The sequence below is a fragment of the Haemaphysalis longicornis genome, unplaced genomic scaffold, assembly GCF_048455015.1.
Source record: "Haemaphysalis longicornis isolate Haplotype H1 unplaced genomic scaffold, Haemaphysalis longicornis Haplotype H1 scaffold_9, whole genome shotgun sequence".
Taxonomy (NCBI): domain Eukaryota; kingdom Metazoa; phylum Arthropoda; class Arachnida; order Ixodida; family Ixodidae; genus Haemaphysalis; species Haemaphysalis longicornis.
The window spans coordinates 133872244-133898330 of record NW_027526460.1 but is presented as its reverse complement, the minus strand read 5'-3'; the positions used below and the strand labels follow the sequence as shown (position 1 = coordinate 133898330).

At 47.7% G+C, this 26087-nt stretch overlaps 1 pseudogene; it reads left to right on the top strand.

Moving 5' to 3' along the window:
• The first annotated feature begins 6513 nt into the window (after positions 1–6513).
• Positions 6514–25647, top strand: LOC144153446 (uncharacterized; annotated as a pseudogene).
• The last annotated feature ends 440 nt before the right edge of the window (positions 25648–26087 follow it).

The following is a 26087-nucleotide window of genomic DNA, read 5'->3' as shown; positions in this document are numbered from 1 at the left end:
CTGTTGCTTACGCGGCGAATGAGATGGGTGACTTGAATTACTGTTTCTTGAACTTTTTGGATGGTTGCAAGGCCTGCTCCGTCTCTCTGTAATATTAAGCCGAGAATCCGTAGGGTATTAACCAGGGGTATGGGGTTACCATTGACTGAGAGTTCAAGGTCGGGTATGGGGGCGGGTGGGCGACCTCTGCTGCGTTTCTTGAGCAGTAAAAGTTCCGATTTGTGAGGGGCACAGGAAAGCCCGCGAGCCCTGAGGTATTCTTCCGTGATGTTTATTGCTGTTTGGAGTGCGTCTTGTTGTTCTCCTACTGAGCCTGTACGCGTCCAGATAGTGATGTCGTCTGCGTACAGCGCATGGCTGATTCCTGGTATCTTGTTCAGGAGTGGCGGTAGCCCTCGCATTGCCAAGTTAAAAAGCAGTGGAGAAATGACAGAACCTTGGGGGGTGCCTTTTGGTGGTGTTTTTAGAGTTGCCGTGCGGAGTTGTCCCACGCCAATCGTGGCCGTGCGGTCGGTGAGAAAGTCGCGCACATAACGGTAGACTTTCCCTCCGCAGTGGGTAGATTGCAGGCCTTCGAGTATAGCTTGATGGGTGACATTGTCAAACGCGCTTTTGACGTCAAGTGCGAGAATGGCGCTCTTGTGTTGGCTGCTGAGATTATCCAATGTCTTCTTTAATTTCAAGAAGGATGTCCTGTGTTGAAAGTCCGGGGCGAAAGCCAAACATGGTGTGCGGGAGGTACTCCTTGTCTTCCAAGTACGGTGATAGTCTGTCGTGCACCATGTGTTCGTAGAGTTTGCCCACGCAAGAGGTAAGGGATATTGGGCGCAAGTTGCGGAAGTTAATGGGTTTGCCTGGCTTGGGAATCATGGTGATGTCTGCATGTTTCCACTGCGCCGGTAATTGTCCTCGCTCCCAGCTTTCATTGATGTATTGTAGAGGCTGTCAATGGTTTTATAGTCAAGGTTTCGCAGTGTTTTATTGCTGATGCGATCATGTCCTGGTGCTGTATTGCGGGTCAGTTTGCGGATAGCAGCGATAATTTCCGTCGTCGTGAAAGGGGCGTCTAGGTCCGGGTTAGGTCTTCCAGCGTAATCGGGTAGGCCCATGGTCGGGGAAGAAGCGCTAAGAGAGGCCCCAATATGGTGGGTCGTGATGTCACGGAGGAGTTCTTCATCGGTACCGGGATAGTTGTGGATGAGCCGCTGGAGGTGGTGTCCTGTAGTTGCTTTGCTTTCCGTGCGCCCGAGTAGAGACCGGAGAATGAGCCAGGTGCGGCGATTGCTTCAGGTACCTTGTAACTGATCGCAAAGCTGGTTCCAATTTTGTCGGCTGAGGGTGTTTGCATATTCCTCAGCTTGTTTAGTCAGCTGTGCTATTCGCAGTTTGAGCTTGCGGTTGTGTTTTTGTTTCTTGAAGCGACGTATCAAATTCCGCCGGGCGTCCCAGACATGAAGCAGATGCGCGTCCGCCGCTGGATTGTCCATCGTAAGCTGAACTGTTTTAGTGTGTTCATTAACAGAATCCAATAATTTTTAGTCCATTCCTCGATATCAGTGAGAATTTCGGGCTGCGCGGACTCACGGAATGCGGTCCAGTTCGTGATCTTCGCTTGCCCGATTCTCTGGGGGATCCGATTATGTTTTACTATGCGAAGGATGTGATGGTCGCTTCCCAGGGTTTCGTCCAGTCTTGTCCATTGGATGTTCTTGGTATTGTGGGAGAAGGTAAGGTCGGGCGTCGTGTCACGGGAAACGCTGTTGCCGATGCGAGTGGGCAGTGTGGGATCGGTCCAGAGGGTAAGCTGGTGCTGCAAGGACGAGCAGTTTGTGTCCATGGGTGAGTCGTTTGGTCGTTCGGAGGAGTTTGTCGAGGCCCACAAGAGATTTAGATGGCGGGCTGTAGATATTGAGGATAAACAAGCTTGGGTGAATCTTGTTGCGCGGTAGTAGTTCGACGAGGGTTTGTTCGATAGGGTTATCGAAGAAGTGCTGTTGGGAGGTGTGCTGCTTCTTCGTAAGAATTGCAGTACGGAAACGACCGAGAGCGATGTGCGTATCATATCCACTTAATTTAATGTGCTCTGTTTCAGTTTCTTGTAGGGCCAGGTGCGGCGTCATCCGGATTGTGTTGCTGGCTGAAGTATAGGAGGGACTGTCGCTTTCGATTGAATGACCTACAGTTCCACTGCCACACGGTGAGAGTAGGGGAGGTATCTGAGCGGGAGAGGTCGTTAGTCATTGTCGGGTAGTTCGCCGGTTTCTTGCATATGGGCTTCGCGCAAGGGGTGCGATTTGGGCTTTTTGTGCGATTGTTGGTGCTCTTCTTCGAGACTTATAACGCGCTGGTTGAGGTTCAAGCCCATCTTGTCAACTTTGTCGTTAAGAGCTTCTTCGAGACGAGTCATGCGGGCGTTGAGTGTTTCTCCTAACTTCATGATGGTATGGGTAGTGTTCTCGAGAGCTTTGTGGACATTTTCCAAGTGGGACGTGAGGTGTTGCTCTTCTTGTTCCTTGAATTGCGTCAGCTTCTGGTCGATCTTCTGCTCTATCATGAGATTTAGCTGCTCAAATGTCGGGAGTGCAGGGACCTGTGGGGCGTCAGGGGTGGGCGCGGGTGCGTCTTGTTGGAGAGGGCGCAGGGTCGCTGAGCTGCTTTGAGATGTTTCAATTCGGGTGATAAGTTCTATTTGGCGTTCTAGGGCTTCGATTCTGCTTTGGGCGGCTTTCTCAATGAGTTCAAGCCTTTTAGTTAATTCCGTGTTTTGGCTACGTAGGGTGCTGATGGTCTGCTCGTAATGTTGGGTGTTGGTGTTTGATGATAATCTGTCTGGGAGCGGGGGAAAGGGGTTCGGAGCAGTGGGGGGGGGGGGGTGCTTAAAGGACTTGTGACCAGCTCACCTTGGTGTTGTCTTGCGGTAGCGTTGACCGAGTCTCCTGGGCGGGTGGGCACTGAACGGGGGTGTTTCCGGAGTATTCCGGATACCGGATGAAGCGCTCACGGATGTGTAGAGGTGGCGGGCTTGGTCGAGGGCGTTTCTTACAGTCCTTGCCGGCTGTTTCTTTCTTTCTTTCTTTCTTTCTTTATTGTTTCTTTCCGTACAGAAAGGGGAGCAGAGGCAAAAAGGCTTGGAGCCTGACTAGGGCCCCTGCTCCGGTGGCAGGCAGCGTGCGGGCACAGTATATTATATTGCACACTTGCAGTCGAGTCTACAAAACAAAAAACAAAAAAAAACAAAAACAAAAGAGGGCTACAGACTACAGAGAGTACATTTGCAGTCGTGCTCCTCGAACGCTCAATGCGCGACTACTTTGCACACACACACAAAAAAAAGAATACAGAACCAAATTTTCACACTGGATATGGTATCAAAACACTCGTGTGTTTTTTCGTGCAGTGCAAGGAGTGAACGAACAACAAAATACACCCGAAACAGAGACTTACTTCAGCATAGATATCTACAATGCAACAACACAACAAAAGAACGAACAACAAAATACACCCGAAACAGAGACTTACTTGAGCATATATATCTACAATTTCGCTGCAACCTTTTTTTTATGCTTGGGTAAATTTTAGCAATATGCAATTAACTGCTCTAACAGGACATTTTTAATCTGTGTTTTTGACAACCATTGGCGAAAATTAATCTGTTTCTGAACTTTGTTCAACAAGGAGGGGATTTGATAACCTGTGTGTTGCCGGCCATAGTTTGTTCTTGTAGATGGCATTGGTCGATGTAGTCTACGCAAGTTATGTTCTGTGGTGGTTACAGGGCTGGAAGTATTGTATAACTTGTTGTCTCTAATGTACTGAAGTAATTTGTAGCAGTATATTTGATTTGCCTTAAGAAGTGAATGCTTTAGAAAGAGTTCATGAGTAGGTAGGTATTCAGGCCTGCCGTAGTAATTTTCGAATATTCTTAATACCTTCTTCTGCAACAATAGCAATTTATTATAATTCTGCGTAGTAGTTGTGCCCCATACTAAAGCGCATAATTTGCATTTTGGTTGGCGCGAATGATTTGGCTGGGGGTTTTCATCCCCGCAGAGCTTGCAGACGTTTTTTTCTGGGTTGGGGCAAACGTCCTGGCGGTGGCCGAGTTCTCCACATGCAGAACAGAACTGCACGGATCGTCGGTAGGGGCGGCAGCGGGTGTAGGTGCTTCCAAACTTGACGTAGAAGGGGACATGTGGCCCGTCGAAAGTGATTAGGGCTGATGTTGAGCGCCCGAGCATACGTGCGTGAAGTATTCTAGGACCAGTAGTAGAGATCAGGTCGGCTAGGTCTTCTTCAGTTGTACCCGCTTCGATGCCGTGTATTAGTTTCCATGTTTTTGCCCCGTAGGTGAGTACCGGTAAGATGCAGCTGTCATACACTTTCTTCTTGAGGGACAATGGTAGGCTGCCATTCATTATCTGAGAATGCCTGCCGAATGCACTCCACCCCATTCTTATCCTTCGAATTATCTCTGCCTCATGGTTGGGATCCGGGGTCACAACTTGGCCTAAGTTGTGTGTTGGCCTAAGTGTGTTTCTACTCCTGAGCAAAATTTATATTCGGTGTCGTAGCCATTCGCGTGCATTGAGTGAAGACGCGTCCGTTGGTATGAGTCGTAGGGTAGTTGTTCCTTGGAAAGTTCATGGTGCGGTGAGGGTAGGATCTGTCTCTGAAGGCGATAATGCTGGGTTATGTCCCTGAACGTGACAAGCGGGTGACTGTCTTCGTGCAGCTCCATAGCAGGGGTGGGGGGTAGGGGTGGGGGGGGGTAGGGGTGGGGGGGGGGTGTGAAAGCACAGGCTTGTTGGTGGGCGTATTGGTTGCCCTCCATGAAAGCTTGAGCAGGCGTCTAGGTGAGCTGAATGGAACCGGTTGGGCAGTGTTTTTTAGCACACGCAGTGCAGCTTGAGACACCCACCCCGACTGGTAATTCTGCTAGGCTTGTTGGGAATCGGTGACTACCATCCGAACCCATGGTTGAGCGAGAGCCAAGGCGATGGCTGCCTCTTCTGCTGCCGTCATGTCTTGGGTCTTGAGTGAGGCACGCGCAAGGATGTTGGTTCTGGTGATAGCCACGATGATGGCGTACTGCTGCCCTCGATGTTGGCAGGCGTCTGTGTAGATAACTGCATAATCCCCGCCGAGGGTGGTGTTGACCGCTTCAACCCGTGCTTGTTGGCGACCCTCTTGGTGTTAGGGGTTCATATTTCTAGGTAAGGAGAGCATCTTTGGGTCTTTTCGCCAAGAGTCCGGGAGTGACATTTTGTGCTTCCCAGCCAATCTAGTGAAGGTTGCGGCGACCCACTGCAGTTCTGCCCAATCGGAGCTTCTGGTTAGGTAGATGGCCCTCTATCAGCTCTTCCATCGTGTAGTGAAACCCCATTCTAAGCAGCAACTCCGTGGACGCACTCATGGGAAGACCAATGCCCGCTTAACCGCATTTATAATCATTATATCAAGCATCTTTATGTCCTCCTTGCCGAGAAGAAGATAGGGGGTGACGTAAGTGATATTCTAGAGAACGAAAGCTTGAATTCTTCGAAGCGTATTGGCTTGCTTGAGGCCTCGCTTCTTGGTGGCAACACGCCTGATAATGTGCATGATTCGATTGATGCTCTGTTTGAGGCGCTGCAAGGATCGTCACTCTTGGTGTCGGACTGGAGATGTAGGCCCAGGATCTTGATGATGGGGCTTGGAGTGATGGCCTGGCCATCAAGGAGTATTTGAGTGTCTTCCTTGATGCGTCGTTTGGCGTGAGGGCGGACGACAAGGAGCTCTGATTTTTTAGGTGAACACTGGGTGCCACAGGCTTTAGCATATTGACGAACTGGAAGTGAGATTGCATGCGTTGGTATGAGCTTCCTTCAAGTTTTGTAAGTCCTAGCGCATGCTCAAGGTGCGCACACGGCCGCTACACGTGCCGTAGGCGGAGCGCACAGCGGCGCGAGAGGTCGCGCGACGCTATCACGTGACATTCAGCGAGAACGCAGGGGGTAAACCCGCAGATGTGCTTGGTGAGTGCACCGCCTGTCTCCTCCGTTTCCACATCGGCTCGTAGCTCAATCGGTAAGAGAACGGGCTCACGCTCCGTTACTACATTAGTTCAAGGTGCGAGTCCTGGCGGTGCCAGTAACTTCTTTTATTTGTTCGCGGGAGTTTTCTGTCGACACCAACGGTCGCGAAAGAACCCTTGGGAGGTAGAGGTAAAAAGCTTTGCTTTAAAAAAAAAAACAAGAAAAAAGCCTCATCAGTTTCGCAGGCGCCCTTGGTCTGTGGCAGGCGCAAGAAGCGAGAGGCGCCCGGGCGCCCGGTGGGTGCAGAGCATGGAGGAAAGAAAATTTTCTTCTTCCATGGTGCAGAGCCTTCTATTTAGAAGAGTTTGGTCAGTGGGAGGTGCCTGTCATGCTGTGACGTAACGATCACGAAAAATTGTTCTCCCACCACCATATTTACGCATAACGTCATTAAAAATGGTTGGTTCCGCCTTATTTACGCCGCGCCCATAGAGAAAGCATGGCAGTCGCCGCCGGAGGCTACAGGGGATGGTTCCGCGGAGGAGGGCAGCGTAAACATGGCGGCGCCCGGGTGTGTGAGGAAGCTCTATTGGTGACGTAAGAAAACAAGGCAGCGCAGCCGAAAGCTATGTTCTCGACGATAAACAATTCGTGTCGTTAACAGTCAACACTTAGGCTACTGGCTTATGCGCGCAGAGTGTTACCGGCCGCTGCAAATGATATTTAGTGTTTTCGCGAGCTCATAATCGGCCGAAGTGTTCCGTAGGCTTAGTTTACGCGTCGACTGACTGTGGGTAGAGTGAACTAGAAGTATCTTCTAGCTCACTCTACTCTGGGGCTGCCATTGAAAATGGTCTTTCTCGGCTGCGTTGAACCACGTTATTAAATTAGCGAGTTGCGAAGAAAAAAATCATAAAATCACTTGCATGTGGACATGGAAATGTAGAAGTAACAGCGTGTATCCGCGCGACCTGCTTTGAATCGTCTGACCTAGCCTCACTAAATAAGCTACGCTTTTATGTAGTGACGCTATTAATAGCTATACTTCACGCCCGTTTTATAATTCACGCGTTGAGAGCAGTCGGTATTGATTTTTACACGAACGGCCGAACCACTACCATTCACTGAAGCCAGGGCCACCGTAGCCGTCATTAAAGTTACGTATGATCATCTGCAATCGTTAATAATGATGAACAACTAACAGTGACTCTGGCCAGTCAGTTCTCGGAAGCGGTTTGGCCGGTTGGGTGAAAATCAAAAGACTGCTGTCACCACGCATCAGTTGTGTTTCCTCTGGACGGAACTTCAGTGACAGTTGACATTAAAGCGCTCGGATAAGCTTGCTAAGGTGGCTCAGAGGTCCGAGTGAAACCGAATACACCGACGTACTTTAAAAGGTTTCGCGGATACGTCCGAAGTATCTTTAAGAAATATTGCGGCTACGTCCGACGTATCTTTAAGAAATTTTGCGGGTACGTCCGACGTACCTTTAGACACAGCGAAAAATTGGGCCCATCTCCCCGCGAGGGGGACTCGAGTAAATGCGTCGCATAGGGGGTGGGTGTATTGCGTTAACGTTTAGTGTTTGGGGAGTTGGTGGTAGTGAATGCGTTGTATCAGCAGCTTCTTGACGTAGTTTGAATGAGTCAAGGATATAAGGCGCGTTCGTAGCCTCCCATTCTGTGTCGGCTTTGTTACTCAAGGAACCGGTCGCCGAGCGCGATGCTGAGGCTTCCCCGGCCGTTGCCCCAACGCCACCCGTTGCCCCGACCAACCCGAAGCCCACGGCGGACGCCGAACTGCGGAGTGAGGAGGCGAAAACCGCCGATGTTGAGGGAGAGGAGGCGGCCTTCCTGAACGAACAGCCAGGAGGGACCAGCTGTGACGACACGGACGAGGAGCTCCCGACGAAGGTCGCCGCAGCACCGCGCACGGGAGTTGAGACGCGACGGAAGGCACGCGGGAAACACGGCGGTGCAGCCACCTACAAGCCAAGCCAGGGAGACACCGGGTCAACAAACCTTGGGGGAAGCTCAACAGGCGGAAGGAGTTGAAAGCCCAGTAGGTAAGCGCCTCTCTCACCATGACAGCACACCAGAACGCAGTAACGCTAGCCACGTTAAATGTGGCGAGCCTAACCTCACATAAAAGGAAACATTGGCTGGCCGACCTCCTAAACGAAAAAAATATAGACGTGGCTTTTCTACAAGAAACCAAAATTGCCTCACGGGAGGACGCCCAAACTTTCGTTCCTTTTTTTGGCCACCAATTTTGGTGTTTTTACACCATCACTCCTACGAGTGCGGGTGGAACCGCAATCCTAATCCGGAAGCATGATTTCTTAACTGTAATTGACTGCGAGCTGGCAAAGGACGGGCGTTTTTGTATCGTCGACGTCCTGGTGGGAGGGGAGCTTACACGCTTTGTGTGCGTTTATGCGCCAAATGACCAGGTGGCGCGTGCCGACTTCTTTTCCTCCATTCGGGACCTTCTCGTGGTTCCGGGTCGTCTCGTCCTAGCAGGCGATTTTAACTGTGTTGTCAATGCCAGCGACAGAGCGGGTGCTTGGGGTGTAGTGGACCCATCGGCACGTACCTTGAAAGCTATCCTTCGCGAAGGTGACCTGATTGACGTGGCGCTGCAGCGCGGGTGGTCCACCACTCGCTTCACCAGGTGGCGTGGCACGTCACAAGCTCATTTAGATCGGGTCTACTTGACGGGCGACGCGCTATCACTGGTGACCGATTACACCGTCACCCCTGTCGCTTTCTCGGACCATGGCCTCGTAGCATGCTCCCTCAAAATCAGGCCTGAAATCAAAAGAAAGGTCAGCAGTCGTTGGCTGATGAACGCTAGGGTCCTTGACAACGCTGCCTTCGTCGACCGCATAAGAGGGGAGATAGAAGCGCTTAACGCTTCAACCGTCGACGCGGTTGCGTGGGAACGTTTTAAAAAGCGCGTTAAAGGAGCAGCCATTGCAGTCGGGCAACAGGAGGCGCGAGACAATAAGGCGAAATTAAGTCGTCTAGTAGAATGTCTGCGCTCTCTTGTAGAAGCGGATGAGGAGAGACCGGAAGAGTTCGCTGAGGATATTCGCAGCGTCAAGGAATAAATCCGGTCTGAGCTCGAAAAACGATATTGGGGAGCTCTTGTGCGGAGCAGGGAGCAGCGAGTAGTGTCCGAGGCACAGCCATCGAAGCTTTTCGGTGCTTTCGAGAGAGCAAGGACCGCCGCTAAAACAATTTCCGAGGTGTACCACTCTGGTAGCATTGCTAGTGGGAGCGGGGAGGTGGCGACTGCCTTCTGTGAGTACTACGGTAAGCTGTTTTCCTTGCGCTCGAAGCTTGACGATCCCCCACCGGACGTCCTTGGTGAGCTGCCCACGGTGCCAGAGGACGTTAGAGGCATAATAAACAGCCCGATAACGGTCGAAGAGGTAAAACACGCGATAAAAAAAACTGTCAAAAAATAAGTCACCGGGGCCTGACGGGATTGTTTCTGAATTCTACCAGGTATTCCGTGAAGAGGATAAGCCCTGTTCTAGTATCTGTCTTCGACAACATCCAAAACACAAAAGTGCTGCCACCTTCAATGCGGAACAGTAATTTGGTCCTCATACCCAAAAAAATCCGTCCCAGATATGGTACCGAATGTGGAAGATTTCAGGCCCATCAGTTTACTGTCGACAGACTATAAAATCCTAGCTCGTATCCTGGCTCGACGACTCGAGATGGCCCTCAGTGGTGTGGTGGGCCCAGATCAGACATGCGGATTTAGGGGCCGCTCCATTAACACCAATTTGCATCGCATGCGGACGGTCTGCGAGGTGGCAGAATCAGGCACTTACCCCTTAGCTGTCCTTCAACTCGACCTTAAAAAGGCCTTTGACCAGGTAGACCACACCTTTCTGTTCATGCTCCTTAGTCAATGTGGGATCGGAGATGTAATGGTAGATTGGATAAAGACCTGCTACACAGAAATAACTACAAGCATCATCACGAATGGGGAAGTGGGGCCGCCAATCAACATCGGACGGTCGGACAGGCAGGGCTGCCACATATGTCCCCTATTCTATTCGCACTGTACATAGAACCTCTCTGCAGGATGGCAATAGCGTCCAAGTCGATTCGAGGCTTCGTCCTTGGAGACGAAGAACTAAATGTCCTGGCCTATGCGGACGATGTCGCCTTTGTGTGCACATCAAGAGAGCAGGCGGGGAGGTTGTTGCACTGGCCGAAGAATTCTGTCGATTCTCCGGGGCTCAGCTCAACCTTTTGAAGTCGGAGGGAGCATGGCTAGGCGAATGGCTCACCAAACCCCAACTCTACGGAGTTCGATGGAGGGTGGCCATCACCCGCTACCTTGGGGTAAACCTAGATACCGCGTAGCCATCGCCCCCCGGTGGCAGACAAAACTGGCAGCTGCCGGAAGAAACTTGGAGCCCTGGAGAGCGCGACATATTGCCCTCTTTTCTAGGGCACATGTTTGCAACGCCGTGGCATATCCGGCCATCTTGTACGGGGCCCGCGTCTCGACTATCGATGTAGGCTCGGTGTCCAAGCTACACCGGTTGTTTGCGGTTTTCGTCTGCAGATCCACGTATGAACCCATGCGCCGCACTAACATCTTCTGGAGTGCCGAAGCCGGGGGTCTTGGGCTCGTTAACATGGACCTCAAACTGATTGTACAGAGATTTGTGTACTTCCGAGATCGCAGTGATGGCTTCCTCCAGGCGGTTCTCCAAAGTGTAGGCGCCCTACACCTGACCCCTTGGCTCGTAACAACAGCAGACCTTGCACATGGCACCCGTGCAACAGGCTTTTACGTACAGGGAAGTGGCGGGGGCACTGGCCCTCTTGCAGGAACTCTTCTTCTGGGAGTATTTGTGCGCAGTGAAGCCGAGGAGGCTCTACTGGGATTTGGTAGAACAGACCCTCCCACCCCCATTGTACCGCTCCCCACCTTTAGGCCGCCTAAAAAGTGACGTCTTACGGCGTGTGCGGAAACTCCCCGTTCCAACAAGCTCGAAAGACTTCTTTTTCCGTTTGCACGCAGGGATACTCACGACTAAGGCAAGGCAGGAAGAGCGGGGTTTCTTCCTCCCTGGAGGGGCCAACTGTCCGCTGTGCGGAAGGCGGCAGACGGGCGAGCATGTATTCTTAGATTGCAATACGGCATCGTGTTTCTGGGACGAGCTGCAGTGCTGCTCCTTTGGCACACAATGGCAGCTCACGTGGACCAACCTAAGGTTCTTGGATGCAGAGACGGAACTCCCACACCTTCGAGATTGCATCCACGTCATGGGACTCCACTCGCTTTGGAGGGCAAGGGTGGATTCTGTTGAATGCGCTGAACACCCTCGGCAGGCGTGGAGGCATTTTGTTCAGAAGGCGCAGTGGGCAGTGGCCGCCCTTGACGGGCCTGACTCGGACACCGAGCTGCGTGATGCACTGGCGCAGGGTTCGCGTGTCCTTTCAGAATTTAAGGTAAAGGAGCGGAGGAGATGGGACTCAATTTGATGGCTAGAACCGGGAACACTCCTACTCACCTCTGCTTGCCCAGAACCCCTTCCCCTCCCTCCGCTCCCATCCCACTCCCTTCAAGCGGTGCACAAAAGGCACCGTCATCCATTCGATAACGTTCGTGCTGGCGTAATTACCGCCTAAACTCTGCGGGTGTGCCAGCATTACGATGCCACTAGCTTACACTTGCCGGCAGAACATGCTTACGCCATGCTAGCGTAAAGGCCGTAAGCGTCTATTTTTCTGCGTGCGTAGAGCTGCTGTTGTGTACGACGAATACCCTGCAGTCACCTGATGTGATCCTGTATATATCCCTGTAAATAAAGTTTTTTGTTGATAAAAAAAAAAGTCGGCTTTGTGGCGCAGTGGGTACATTGCATTCCACAGTGGGTACATTGCGCACCATGTACTACATTGCGTTCGGCCCGCAGGGTCGAGGGATCGAAACCAGGCGCCGGATAGTATTTTTTTTATATATAGTGTAGGGGGAGGGATGCGAACTACGACTACGGACGTCAACGCGGGTGACATCGTGAGTTACTGAAATGCTCTGCATTAAAAAAAACACACAGAAACGCGCGTACGAACGCGCTGAAAGACCTCTCCTTAAAGCTAAAGTTGGCTTCACAGCACGTTGACGCTGCTCCACGGTGAAGCCAAACAAAAACCAAGGTCCGGCTGCGATTTTTCTTTTTTTCAAAAATATGTTGGTGTCCTTTCAAGGCGTGCCATGCTAATTTAATTGAACTTTTAGTCCGAACGTTCGATTCTGAACGGGTGAATACACACGCACGCACAAAGCCGCATTAAAAAACAGCTAGCAGAGTGAAGGGGAAAAGAGTTGGATAATAAAAAAAGTTGGACAGTGGCTATCGAGGCGAGCCGCAAGACTACGACAATGAGTGTCAGGAAAAAAAATCGGAAATAAAATGAAATTTAGCATGGATTCTCTTTAGTAAGGTTGACACAATATGGCAAATTTTAGTGTACATAAATAGAGTTTCAGGGGAGCACGTGCGCACGTGCACAAACAGCAGGACCCATTGGTGCAAATCTGCATGCAGTGAAGCTGATGTTCTCCATGAACCGCGGAGCTGTTCCACTGAACTTGGTGATGCCTTTCCGGGTGCTGGCCTTGACTGATAAAGGATGTATTTATGGAAAAGACAGACACGCAAAGGAACGGCAGCCATCCTCTTCAGTAAGTACGCATAGAAAGTTAAACACATACCCCAAAAGAACGCAAATTTGCATATTTTTACACTGAATAATTGTTTTTGCTGAATTTTTGTTGGTGATGTCGAACTTCTAAATTTTTTGGCTCATTCTCGTTTAACAGCATCAGTATAGTGCTCCTGCTTCACCAGATGTTCTCATGAGCATTAGAGGCCAAAATTATGTCAAAGTCATTAAAAATAAATATAAGAATAACATGGGCATTGCCAGGTACTTATATCAAGAACTTAATTAGGTCATTCTCCAATTTCTAAATATGCGCATTTGTCAATGTAGGTTGCTGATATCAGTGACAACTATTGGTCACCTCCACCAATATTCTGTCCATCCCTGACACCTCGCTTGAATTCTCTAGATGCAAAATATGATTATTTTTTTGCATAAAAGTAAAAAATAGCATATGAGAAGAATAGCAACGTACGTGGAGCTTCTTTGTATACTGTTGTGAACCATGGTTTCATCTGGGCCCAGTTACCAGGAATACATGGTTTCAATTTTGGTCCCAGTAGCACCAGCCGCAGCCGGGTGTGCTAGTGGTTTCATGTGGTCTCAATTGTTACCACATGAAACTGGTTTCAACTGGTCCCAGCTAGGTTATTGTTTTAAACTGAAGTTACACGTCATGTAAATTTTTGTATTTGGGATAAAACATAGTTCCAGTTGCAGTTACGTCCGCGTTATTCTTGAGAAATCTGCTAATAAAAGTTTTTGGGCCCTCATTCTCAAGCAACTATAACTTTTACCTTTTGGCTATGTCTCTTAACAGCCATATGCTTTTTTTACAAGGATAAGGAGTTTCAATGGGGTTATTGAACGATAATTTGCAACTTTGGCACACCACAATTGGTTGTGAATCAATCATCCCATCAGAAGAGAGCTGTTTGGTTACATATTTAAATATTAATTGCATTAGGCAGGCACAAATTTAGCCTGCGCTACGCCCTGAGCAGCTTAAAGGGACACTGAAGTGATTTGTAAACAATGCGGGATTACGAGCGCAAACTGTAGTCCGGAGTCCCTGGGCCCTGTTTCGACCACTCTGTGCGCGTTTACGCGAATTTATTTAGTAGAAAAATCAATTCGAAAATGCTGTCCACCTCTCTTTACGCTCGCCCATTTTCTGTGGCGTTTTCGTGTGACGTCAGCAGGAGAGGAGCTGACAATTGGCTGCGCTACTGCACGGCTCGCCGACCTTCCGCGACCGAGTCAGTCGGCCCACCGTTTAGTCCGCCGGCCGCCGACGGGTCGTCGCAATTCGTTCGATCAGTTGAAACTAAGCCACAAAACGTTTGGGAATGGAAGAATGCGCCTTTCTTTACTTCGTTAGTTTGTACACTGTATCTAGCTCCAAGTCAAGGTCGCTTCACACAAGCGCTGCACAAGCGCACATGCGACGCTTCGCTGACTGGTACGCCAGTAGGAAAATATAAGGCCTCTTGAAGGGGGAGAAGAGTGGGCGAAGTCAATATAGGTACTAAGGAAATAAAATCAACTGATATCTTTACCGTACAGCGTAAAACTAGGGTGCGGGAAGCACTTTTTTGCGCTGGGCGAACAAGCAGAGCGGTCAGGAGCACGACTACGCATCTGCGAACGCTTTCCCGTCTACAAAATGCAATTGCTAGACGTGAGCTATTGTGGAAACTCGGGGGACGCTTACTGCACGAGCGCAATACAACAAATAGTCACCTAAGCTGTTTGAAATACTAAAACTAAATAAAAGTGTAAACTGGTTATACATTATATACCTGATATTTTCCATTCCCGCCAGCGGCTGAGCAAACTCTGGTACGTTCTTCAGGTACTTCACTGTTCGCGTAAGAACGTACAGGCTCTGCATCGTGTGTTTGCAGTGTTTATATGGGGGTCCACGTGGGAGCAAACGAGCCGGACGAACTTGTTTCGGCGGGTGCGCGTCGGGGGTCTTTCTCTATCGCATTTGTTTTTGCGAGAAGTTGTCAATCGGTTTTTGTTTCTGCGTGACGTGAATGATCCTTTCTTGCGCACTGTGTGTCAGATGAGGCTAACTAGGGCGCTACCTGATTTTGTTGTTTCTTCTGCGTTTTTTACTTTTGGTGCACCCAGAGGATATTTTCGGGAGGTGGTACTGGCAACAAAGTTTTTACGGGCCCGCTTCACGCTTGAATACTTATCAAACGTGACGCGCAAAAGACTGTATCATGACCTTGCGGATATTGTTTTGCCTGAGCCGATGTACAGATCCATGTACCGTGCAGGGCCTGGGCAGGACGTACTTAAACGAGTAAAGAGAATGGCAGTGCCGCCATGGGTTAAAACGTTCTTTTTTAAACTTCACGTGGGCGTCCTTCCAGTAAAAACCTGGCAAAAAGAGAAAGGTCTATACATTCCATGGGGGGTAGACTGTTACTCATGCAAAAAACCCGAGACGGTTGAACATGTTTTCTTGGAGTGTTGGGATGGGGTCTTCGTTTGGGATGTGCTTCAGCGCACATTAAAGAAGGACTTCCCCCTGGATGCCTACGGGATCAGGTTTCTACCCATTCAAAGCGAGGATGGGGTACCATATGACCTCGTCATGGTTCTGGCCCTGCACGGCATTTGGAAATCGCGCATGGCCATCCGCCATCGCGACATCGATGCCAAACGGTCCAAAGAGTACTTTTCTGAGTCTGTTCGTCTGATTATTGAAGTGTGGAGGGCTCAGCCTGAGCCTCCGGAATGGTTGGCCGTGTTTGAAACTTTAACAAACATGAAACAATTTTAGCCATTACTCTGTTAGTCAAGTGCTGGCTAGCGTCTTTAAGAGTGTAGTGTTTTGTTTGTGTGTCAAAGTATGGCAATAAAGAAAAAAAAAAGCCTTCTCTGGCCTAGTCGTCTGGTGCGCTAGGTATGTCACCGCAAGTGTTTTGCCAGTCACAAGTTCGAATCGCCGCGGGTACATGCTTTTTTTTTTTATGAGTTAACTTTTTCGTTTTTTGCCGATGTTTTCTATACTTGGTTCACTTTTTTTGGGGGGCCGCAACGTTCATTGCTCCACGAACTAGTCCACAGAACTCGCGCAGGCTGGCACTGCCGCGCTAGCGAGTTCTCGTTGGCGTGCTGTTGCCATTAGCACCGACTGCTTGCGGGCAGTGGGCACAGGCCAGAATCAACAGACCCTTGGCCTGGAGCGAACACGCTTTTTACGATACAGGCATGAGTGAGGCAAGCTCCAAATATGGGGGAAAAGTGCATGCATTTGAGCGTCTGCGGGGAAGCGGAGGGCGTTCATGCACTGCGTAGGCCTCAGATAGTGAATGCTACGATTCCAAGCCGTCCTGGGAGGCTTATCTTATTCATTTTACAGCCGAAAACATGGCAGAAGCGCGGTACTACGATTACTGGGATATTGAGAATGCCCATCCAACGACGCCATCGAATGTCAAACATGTTGTTTTACAGACCGAAACCGAAACTTGTTTGATTGCTAACCTTGGGCATCGTCCAATCACGGCGCCCCCTCCTCCCAACGTCACAGCTTAATTTGTGCGGCCGCCGCAAACCGCGCATGGTAGTTTTTCTTCTTTCGCGCTTTGTAAAATAATTACCGATTTGTCAACCGGATAAACGATGATAAGTGTGCTAATTTGAGCCAGTCTACACAGTGCAAGCAAAAACGGGAGCTTGACAAATTCACTTCAGTGTCCCTTTAAATGCAGTTCATGCCAACGTTAGCGGTGGTTCATGCAGCTAATAAAATATTTAGGTGAACTTTTTCTGCGCCGCATTTACATAATTTTATTACACGTAATGTTCTCCTGGCCACCAGTGAATACTTGGGCAACGTAATACACCCAATCAGCACAAGGCGACAAGAACTTGTAATGCAGAAAAAAAATTGAGTAGTCTACCTCATAACGCTGCTGGCAACATTGTCTCAAAGGAGTTTTTGAAGTCAAGCCAAACCACGGATGAGCCAAACCAAGCTAAGCCGATTGCATATTCAAAATGGCGGTGAAGCACGACTGCGCTGTAAGCATGGAGGGCTGTAAGTTCAGTTCACCGAGTTAAAAAGAGTGCAAGTTGGTCCGTACCTTAAACAAGTGAACTGCATCGTTAGTAACAATTTATTCATTGAGCGACAGCATCACGTAGTCGAGTAATGGCGGCGCTAGTTTGTTGGTGCTTATACACCATTTTCCATAAGCAGCCGGGAAAGGAGGAAAATACTCTCAAACCAGTTCTCTCGGCGGCCGACCAGTGTTGCCTGTGCGTGCTGGGCTGTTAACATCGCTCGGCGCGGTATGCTCCGCTGCGTATACAGGGGGTATTTCGCACCGCGTGCTTAGTTTTTGCGGAACTTTCAACTGTTTTAGCCAATGCTGCGATGCCGTTCAAGGCGCAAACGTCACTTGGTCAGCACTGCGCGGTGGTGGGTTATTGAACAACCAGAGAAAGCGAGAAACAGTCGCTGACAGCACACATGTGCACGACACTGCCTGGAGAAAATGCAGTGCGGTTGCGGCGTGTTTTTGCTGCATCGCTTCCCAACACACACCGAGTTGAGATATTGGTGGATGCCGCTGATAAATCGCAACGACTTTGTACCAACGACCAACTGCAGGGTTTGTTGGGTGCGACGGCAAGCAGGCGGAGCAAAATCCATTTATCACACGCAAAGCTGCGACAGGGAACGGAACCCCCTGAAATGTTAGAAGCAACTTTATCCTTTACCATACAGCATTGATTGATTGATTAATTGATTCATTATGGTGTTTAACGCCCCGACGCTTCTGGGTGATGAGGCGCGCCGTAGTGGAGGGCTCCGGGTTAATTTCGACCACCTGGGGATCTTTCACGAGCGCCGATACAATACAACATTACAATAACTTCTGGTTCCTTGTAGTCAATTTAAAATACCATATATTGTTTAGTCATTACAGCCGATTGGCATTAAACAATACCCTTTTCATAAATTTTTTCGGGGGGGGGGGGGGTATTGTTTTTTGTGCTGCCTGGAGAAGATTTCGGGAGGGGTTTGAACCCCCAAACCCCTCCTCTGGGTACGGCCCTGTTTCAGCTAACCTAACCTTTAAAATCACGGCGTTTTGTTTACTTTTTTTTTTTTAGGAAAACGCATTACACTGCCAAACGATATGAAAGGATAACTTTTTTCATCGCACACTGCTGGTCGATAGCAGGATAAGCAGGCAGCCAAATGTGGAAACGTAGCTCGAGATACGCGTGAACGCTGCATTTGGAAAATAGCTCAACCTGTTCACAACGCGGTCAAAGGAAAAGCTTCTAATCCTTTTGCGTTGCCACGGAATCTAAAGTATTACAATTACAAAACAGTTACTGCTGGTCGCGTAAAGCATTCGCGGTGCAAGCAGCGGTTTCACAAAGGTGGGCTCCGAGCGACAGGCCACATGCGCTGCGCAAAGTTAGGTCAATCATGATCACGATCATGATCAACCAATATTAACTCGCCCGAACGTCGACCCTTCTGCTCAACCTTCGAATAGTAATTTTGTGCGGTCGTGTTATTTTTCCGCCCAGGTAATTTCGTTTCGTCAGTAACCGTCATAAGTCTAGTTAAGAAAGATTATATTGCATTGCAATGTCAACAGCGTAGCAATCGCCTCGTCGAAAGTCCATCGCGAGCACGGATCACCGTGACCCACTGTGCGCGCTCCGAATTCGACGTCCGCGCTTCCGTAAACATGACTAATCGGTGAACATAACAAGCACGGTGGCATTGAAAACACGTATTTACTCCCCGATATCGATTTCTATGTCAGTCGGTGCCATACCGGTACGTTTGCATCGCGGAACTGCGGAGCACCACCGGCACCACCACCACACTGCTACTGCTGCTCGCAACAGCCGGGGTCGGAATTCCCACTCTGGCAGCAAATTAGGACCTAAAATCCGCCCGCATATGATGAAAACAAAACAGAACACACACACACAAGCACTGCAACCGCTAACTTAACGCCAAACCACTACGGTTCACTTGGTAATGCACGGGTACCGAGCAGACGCACGGAAAGAACGGAGCTCTTAACAGCCCAGCGCGGAAGTTTCGGCGGTCGCTTCATAGACGGCGCTAGCGTCCGGTCAGAAAAAGCAAATGGCGGCGCCCATCTCTAGCAAGGAAAATGGTGTTATGAGACGTACGAGGCTTCTCCAATGCGATTCTAGCGGACAATGAAGTCTTCATTTGTGCTTCCAAATCACTTTTGTTCAAGTGGTTCGCAGAAGTGTTTCAGCTGTGCAGTCACAACAAGTGCTTTCCTATGCATTCATCCTGCTCAGAAGAGGCGTCATTATGCACTTACTGTTGTGCCATGTCCCGAGGTCTGCTGTTTGCTAGACCGCGAAGGTAGGACCACGTGTATATCCAAATATTGTATTGTGTATCTTCTTCACTTCCCAGCCATTCTGCTATGGCAGGAACAGGTCACAGCTTGTTTTGAAACTGTAGTATTAAAGTTTATCAGTCTAATAAAATGTTTGTTTATTTGCCGTACTTGTTTTTTCAATATAAATCATGACTGGCACTATCTTGCGATGAGCTGCGAATGATTTCTGTTATATTCCGTCTAGGCTAGAAACACTCCCATCTGGGATTGAAATATTCTTGAGCAGTTTATCTTTCATGTGCCTTCTGCTAGTACCCTGTCTGAGAATCGTGTGTTTTGTCGATCAGTATACCACTGGTCCGCAAGGATTACGACCAGTTGATACTGGTTTTAAACACTACTGATCCCAGATGCTACTGGTTTACCCCTGCTGGTCCCAGTCCTACTGGTCCCAGAACTACTGGTTTGGTCCGAGTGGTTCCAGTGGCTACGGGATTACTGAAACCAGAAGGGATATTTTTCACCTGAGAATGCCAGTAGCTCTGAGTGAATTTCGTTCTTTTGTGAAACTAAATGTATTATTCAAAAGTCTGTGAATTCGGCTCAAAATTTGTAGAAAGAAAAGAAAATTTATAGGGTTATCAAAAGGCAGTTCTTGCTTGGATAATGTTCTGGCTATAGATAAACATATACCAGTAGATAAGCTATTTTTTGAAGAAGCTCTTGCATGTGAGCAGCTTTGCTCACTTACAAGCATATGTTAATACTGAGCCAGCCAGAAGCAACCACAGTACCTTTGTTTCTGATTTTGTACGTGTTTAAGCTTAATTTTCATGTACCAACTGCAGGCATGCAATTGCAGTGCAACCAACATTCCCATACAATGTGTGGTTCAATAACCCAGTTACCATATAATACTGGACCAAGTTTAGTTTTGACAATAAATCTCGATAGCCTAAAGAACCTGGAAGAGGCAAAAATGCAGCACCTATAACTAAAAATAATATTTATGTTCAAGCATAAATGCTAAGTATGTCACCATCTACATTAGGTTGATTGCAACTGGGTTCGAGAGAATAATCTAGAGATGACGTAGCAACACAAAACTCTCTAGAGCTCACCAAACACGTGTACCTGTTTGAAATGCAGTAAACAATAGTTAGAGCATTTAATGCTTTTTTTGCTTTACTAATCACCACCTTCATATCATTACGAGCAAAGTGAATTAGTATGCTTGGATACTTCCTTGCACAACATTGCCACAACAACTGAATAGAAACTTCTGGTTGTATAACTCAACTACTGTAGGCACCCCTTTGTTAATTTAAATGTGTTCATGTGACAAACTTGTTTTTAGATGATATGTAAAGTTTTTTTTTTCCTGGTTGAGAATGTTTCTGATTGCTGTTGTTTTTAGGCTGTACAGAATGCTGCTGAACAACACCATGGAGACTGGACAGCTGAAACTTTCAAAAAGAGGCGCATCAAAATCCAAGGCACAAAGAAGAAGGGATGTGTTGCAACGATGCACATAAAGAAGGTACAAGTCTTCCCTGACTATGCTGTATGTATGGCAAGCAGTCATTTCAGTGATAACATTATATGCAATGTGTTCTGTGCTACCGCTGCTTTTCCTAAAACCATTTCAAAGCTGCTACATATTTATTACTTTTATGTTGAAGCTGGTAGGCACACATTAAAGAAGGTTTCTTCAAAATGCTCCCACCCCTTTTAAAGGCTGTCATACGTCAAGCAAACCATAAAATTAGTAAAGCCAATTTTGCTTTATCACAGCCAAAAAACAAAGGGCTGCTACCAACTGTACATTTATGTGCAGGGACAATAAGTGCAATACTAAAGGCTTACACAATAAATTACAGCCATTTTTTTTTCATGCCACCGTAGCCTTCAAAGCTAGGTACTGCATGTTGGCTTCTGTTGGGAGTCGCATTGATGCTAACAATCGTTATTAGCATTTGAACCTGCAATTTCGTGGGGAAAAAATTCCCTTCCTAGTACTAGTGGCCAGCAAATATCTTCTGATGAAGCATAAGCTGCCAAGGGCGCTAATAAAAGCCAGTGGCTTGTATAGGTAGAAACGCAAAGATATCATGAAGTAGATGCTTTTTTTCTCATACTTATGGTGCAATGAACAACATTTTTCAGGTACAGTGTTTATTAAAATAATTGGGAAATAACTCATTTTCCTGTTTCTGTTCTAATCCACGAGTGGCTTTATAGATAGCGAACTGCCCATCACAGCCGGTGCTTACGGTAGCCAGCGTTTAAAACAACTGGCGAGTGGGGATGGTGCAGGTTGTCAGGTGGCACTGAATTAAATTCACAACTTCGCCAGCTTTGCTACACTCACAGTGCAATCTGCAACTACTGACGTAAAATTCAACAGTTGTACGGCAGTACCAACCTTTACCAATTAGTATCTATAGTAGCAATCAGTACATATTGCATTGTAATGGTCAGTTCGGATCCGGCTCTTGCCCATTCGAAAATATTTTTTTGCCATCAGTCACAAACTTCTTTAACAGGTACGGCTCCTTCATTAGAATAGGTGCCACATTTGTCAAGGCCCCTTCGAGGTGGCTTACAAGCCCACAAATGGGAAAAGGGTATGACCTCTCGTAATGCCTGCGATGAGAGCCGGAGCTATCTTCAAAATATCTTCTTCAGCCCCTGCTCGCACACCATAGTCAGAAAACCCGAGGAAACCTTTGCCCTGCAGCTGGTGGTCTTGCACAGCAGCCTCAACATAAACTATCACATACAATAATGTGCTCATTAAAACTATGGCTTAAAAAAATCCTTTAAGCACTCAGTTGAGCCCCAGCAAAAGTGTACCCCACGATAAATTTGCAAAAACAAAGTGCGGTCACCTGAGAAAAAAAAGGAAATATAACCACTGTGACAGACTGAAGAAGCGCCCATAGCCAAAGTAGAGCAGATGAAAAAGCCACTCAGCTTGTTTGGCTTTTTTAGTGATTTCCGAAGCCACTGTAATTGCTAGCGGTTTGTTTGATCCTCACTTTTTTTGCGCACAGGAATCATTATGCTTGGGTCTGTAGCTACTTAAAAATCTGGTCAATGTTTAAAAGCCAAATCACTGTGCTGTTGAGCATAAGCACGTAAGCTTAATCCCGTCCATAGTGGCAATTTTCTTGATGGAGGTGGGAAAAAAACACGCTAGGCCTGTGTGCTGGGATTTCAGCCTTTCTTTTGCTGTCACTTAGTTAAATCTGCATCAACATCAAACAAGCCACCCAAATAAATCTCTGTGGTGCAGTGCGGTGGACTATACATTCAGAATATGTCCACAACAAAAAATGTGCTTTTGCCAGGCCGTGATATACAGTGAATGAAAATAACATGAACTTAATGCTTCTAGATTGATGTCCAAGGCGGCTCCAGAAACAAGGTTGTCACGGCAAAATCAACGGCCCTGAAGAAGTCAATGACACAGCTTGCGAGCAACCAGCCACCAAGGTCCGAGATAAGACTGTACATCACGATGTCAGAAATGGCAGCTCATACGGAACACGACTTTGGCCATTTCACAAAGCACGGACAGGCAGTGGACCAGAACATCATCAATCGCATCGGTGACCTTGTTCGCGAAGGAATCACATCCGTGAATGAGGTGAAGAAATGCCTGAAGTATTATATTCAGGATGTGCTGTTTGCGGGTAAAGAAAAACCCGATACCACTTGCAGAGCATTTTACCCAACCTCAAAAGATGTTGCCAACCACATCCAGGAGGCCTTGAGGAAGGAACGCTGCAGTAATCTTGACCGAGAGAACATAATTCGGATGCTTTCTGAGCTGCAAGCAGAGGAAAAAACCTCTAAGGTCTTCCGGCCATACTGCCAACCTGACGAGGCAAGTGGAGGTTCTTGCAATGAAGACGAACACGTCAACGTTGAAAATTTGCTGGCAAACGAGTGCCAACAAACCCTGCTTTTCTCCTACCAATCGCACTTCATGCAACAACTGCTTACGCAGTACGGTAATAATGTTACCTGTTTAGATGCCACGAATAGGACAACTGACTACAACCTGCTACTTTTTTTTTAGTAGTTAAGACACCTATAAATTACATGATAGCTGGTGTTTTTGTGGTGCAATTCGAAACGGCAGCATGTATTGGTGAGGCTCTGGCTGTTTTTAAGAACTGGAACAAAAACTTCTCACCAGAATACTGGATGATTGACTGCTGTCAAGCAGAGATTTCCGCAATCCAAGACACCTTTCCGGAAAGCGAAATTATGCTCTGCAACTTCCATCGCGAGCAGGCTTGGGAAAGGTGGGTGAAACGGAGAGAAAATGATGTACCACCAGACCAAAAAGATGCTCTCCTGAACCATTTCAGGAGAGTCGCAAACTCAAACTCTCAAGATGAATGCGACAAAGCCTACAGCTCTCTAAAAGCTTCTGTTTTTTGGCAGAACCCCAAGGTGGTGGCATATTTTGAGACCCAGTGGATGCCAGTAGCGAAAATGTGGGTGCAGTTTCGTCGAAACAAGTTTGCTGTTGTCCTCACAACTAACAATGGCACTGAAACACACAACAGACTCCTCAAGGAGTACTACCTGAAATGGAGCCGCGGCAAAAGGAGCTTGTCAAGCCTGATCACCACGGTGGTAAAACAGTTCCTGCCAGAAAGACAGAGCGTCTTCATCCAGAAGAACATAGAAAGATCCTCCTCGTACCGCGTCTACCATGAATATGTGCCAACCTACCTGCGCAATAGACCTCCGAAAGTGATCAAGCACATCATGGCTCGTATAGACATGGCAGAAGAATATGAGCTGGAGCACATGGCCAAGTCAGCATGCGGAACATTCCATGCTGCACATGTCAGGATTTCATGAGGCACAAGCTGCCATGCAAGCAGTTCTTCGCTATTTTTCGGTTCTTTAGTGAACGGTCATTGGCAAGGCTACCTAAAGAGTACACCGAAGGGCCATTGCTAAGTCTTCACATAGACATTCCTGCTGCACCAAGTGACTGGGACGCACCATGTACGTCTGATGCTGGCATGGACTGTGATGCAACAGACCCAGCGCCAACTGTGGCAGAGCTTCCAAAAACGGTGTGGGAAACCAGTAAGAAGACCCGACGCCTACTGACTGATGCACTACACTGGATCGCCAGTGTTATCATGTACTGCAAAGATGAAGACAAGAAAGGGGAAGCCTACCAACACCTTCAGCAGGCATACAAGATCCTGGCAAGTGGATGCCCCAGCTCATCGAATCGCTTGGTCATCCGAGGCTCCCCTACCAAAGGCGGTTCCAATCAAGCCACCAGCTGTGCAGCAAGGCGACTTCGCTTGGAAGCACTGCAACGAGCTCGGGGTCACACAGAAAGTTGGAAAACACGAGGAAGGGTGGGTAAACGTGCAGGTGAAATGCGGGCAACTTTCAACGTTTCACCATAAAGGAGAAAGGACGCGTCCATGTGACAACTGCCTGGTTTGCGCCTGATACCATACCAGTCACTCACGCACCTCACTTTACCTCATTCACTTTATTTTGTCGTCTGCTGGTAATTATGCAAATAATTATGTAATTATTACAAGGCTTCCCCAAAATTGCCATTTGTTGTTTCTAAACCTGTTTACATGAATGATTTTACTTGCATCTGTGCACAAGTGTCATAACCTTTTAATCTGTAGCATGCCTTGGTTTATACGTATACAGGCTAAAGCTGCATGTTCTGGCAACACAAAATGTGACATGTACTAGAGAAGCTGTGATAATTACTATGTGCTACCCATAACTTTTTTGCATTCAAATGTTCTTGTTTACAGTTTTATTGTATGATTGCACGTCACTAAACACATGCTTAACAAGCACACATCACTTCCCATTACTTTCTCTTCTTGAGTTAAAAAACACTGCCAATAACTACTACATTCTTTTTTTCGAGTTGAATTCTTTGTAAACGATAATATTTTTGCTATGGTGTACAGTAGAGCATCATTATCATTTAGATGTTAGTGTGACTCCATCTGGCATTGTGAATGTTTATTAATTATTGATGTTACTTATAAAAATAACATTTACATGTTCTAGTATGTTTTTATCAGTGTCATTAATTTTTCATACCTAAAATAAAAGCACCTATATGCTTTTATATGTATTGTTTTCCATGTGTAAATCACTTCCATGGTTTTTTCTTACCTATGAGAAAAACACGTGTATGTTTGTATGTGCGTTGTTTACCATTATGAATTACAAAATTTGCGCTAACTGGACATAGAGAGAAAAGAAGACAATATGTCCGGTTAGCGCAAATTTCGCAATTCATAATGCACCAACTAGCCCAACAGCGCATTTTACTGTTGTCTACATCACTCAAATTGTGTGACTCAGGCGGAAAAACATTTGTAATTTAGTTGAGTTGTTTTCCATGTGTACGTGAATTATCTTTCATTGTCTGTGTGCCTTGGGTACTGGACCCCCTGTCAAGCTGTCATACGACAAGCCTTTATGTCCTGTTTTGCTGAAATAAACCTCAAACTACATATATTTTATCCTTGACGTGAAAACTACCTCTTAATGCTTTTTTCTGTAGCACCAGTGCCACCTGTTTCACCTTCCACTATAATTGAGTGAATGATTGCAGGGTTTAACGTGCCGACGCAACGCAGGTGATGGGGTACGCCATAGTGGAGGGCTCTGGATTGATTTTGACCACCTGGGGATCTTTAACGAGTGCCGAAATCTCGCACACACGGGCGTTTTTGCCTTTCGCCTCCATCAGAAATCCGGCCGCCCCAGCAGGGAATTTCACCCGCGACCTCGTGCTCAGCTGCACGTTTTAGCCACTGAGCCACCGCAGCATGTCACCTTCCATTATAAGAAATTATGTATATGGTAATGGCCCTTTCAACATGCACCCGCACGAAATTTCTGTACTTAGTTTTTCATTACTGGTGAGTGTGAAGGGGCCTATGTTGAAAGCAGCCTTG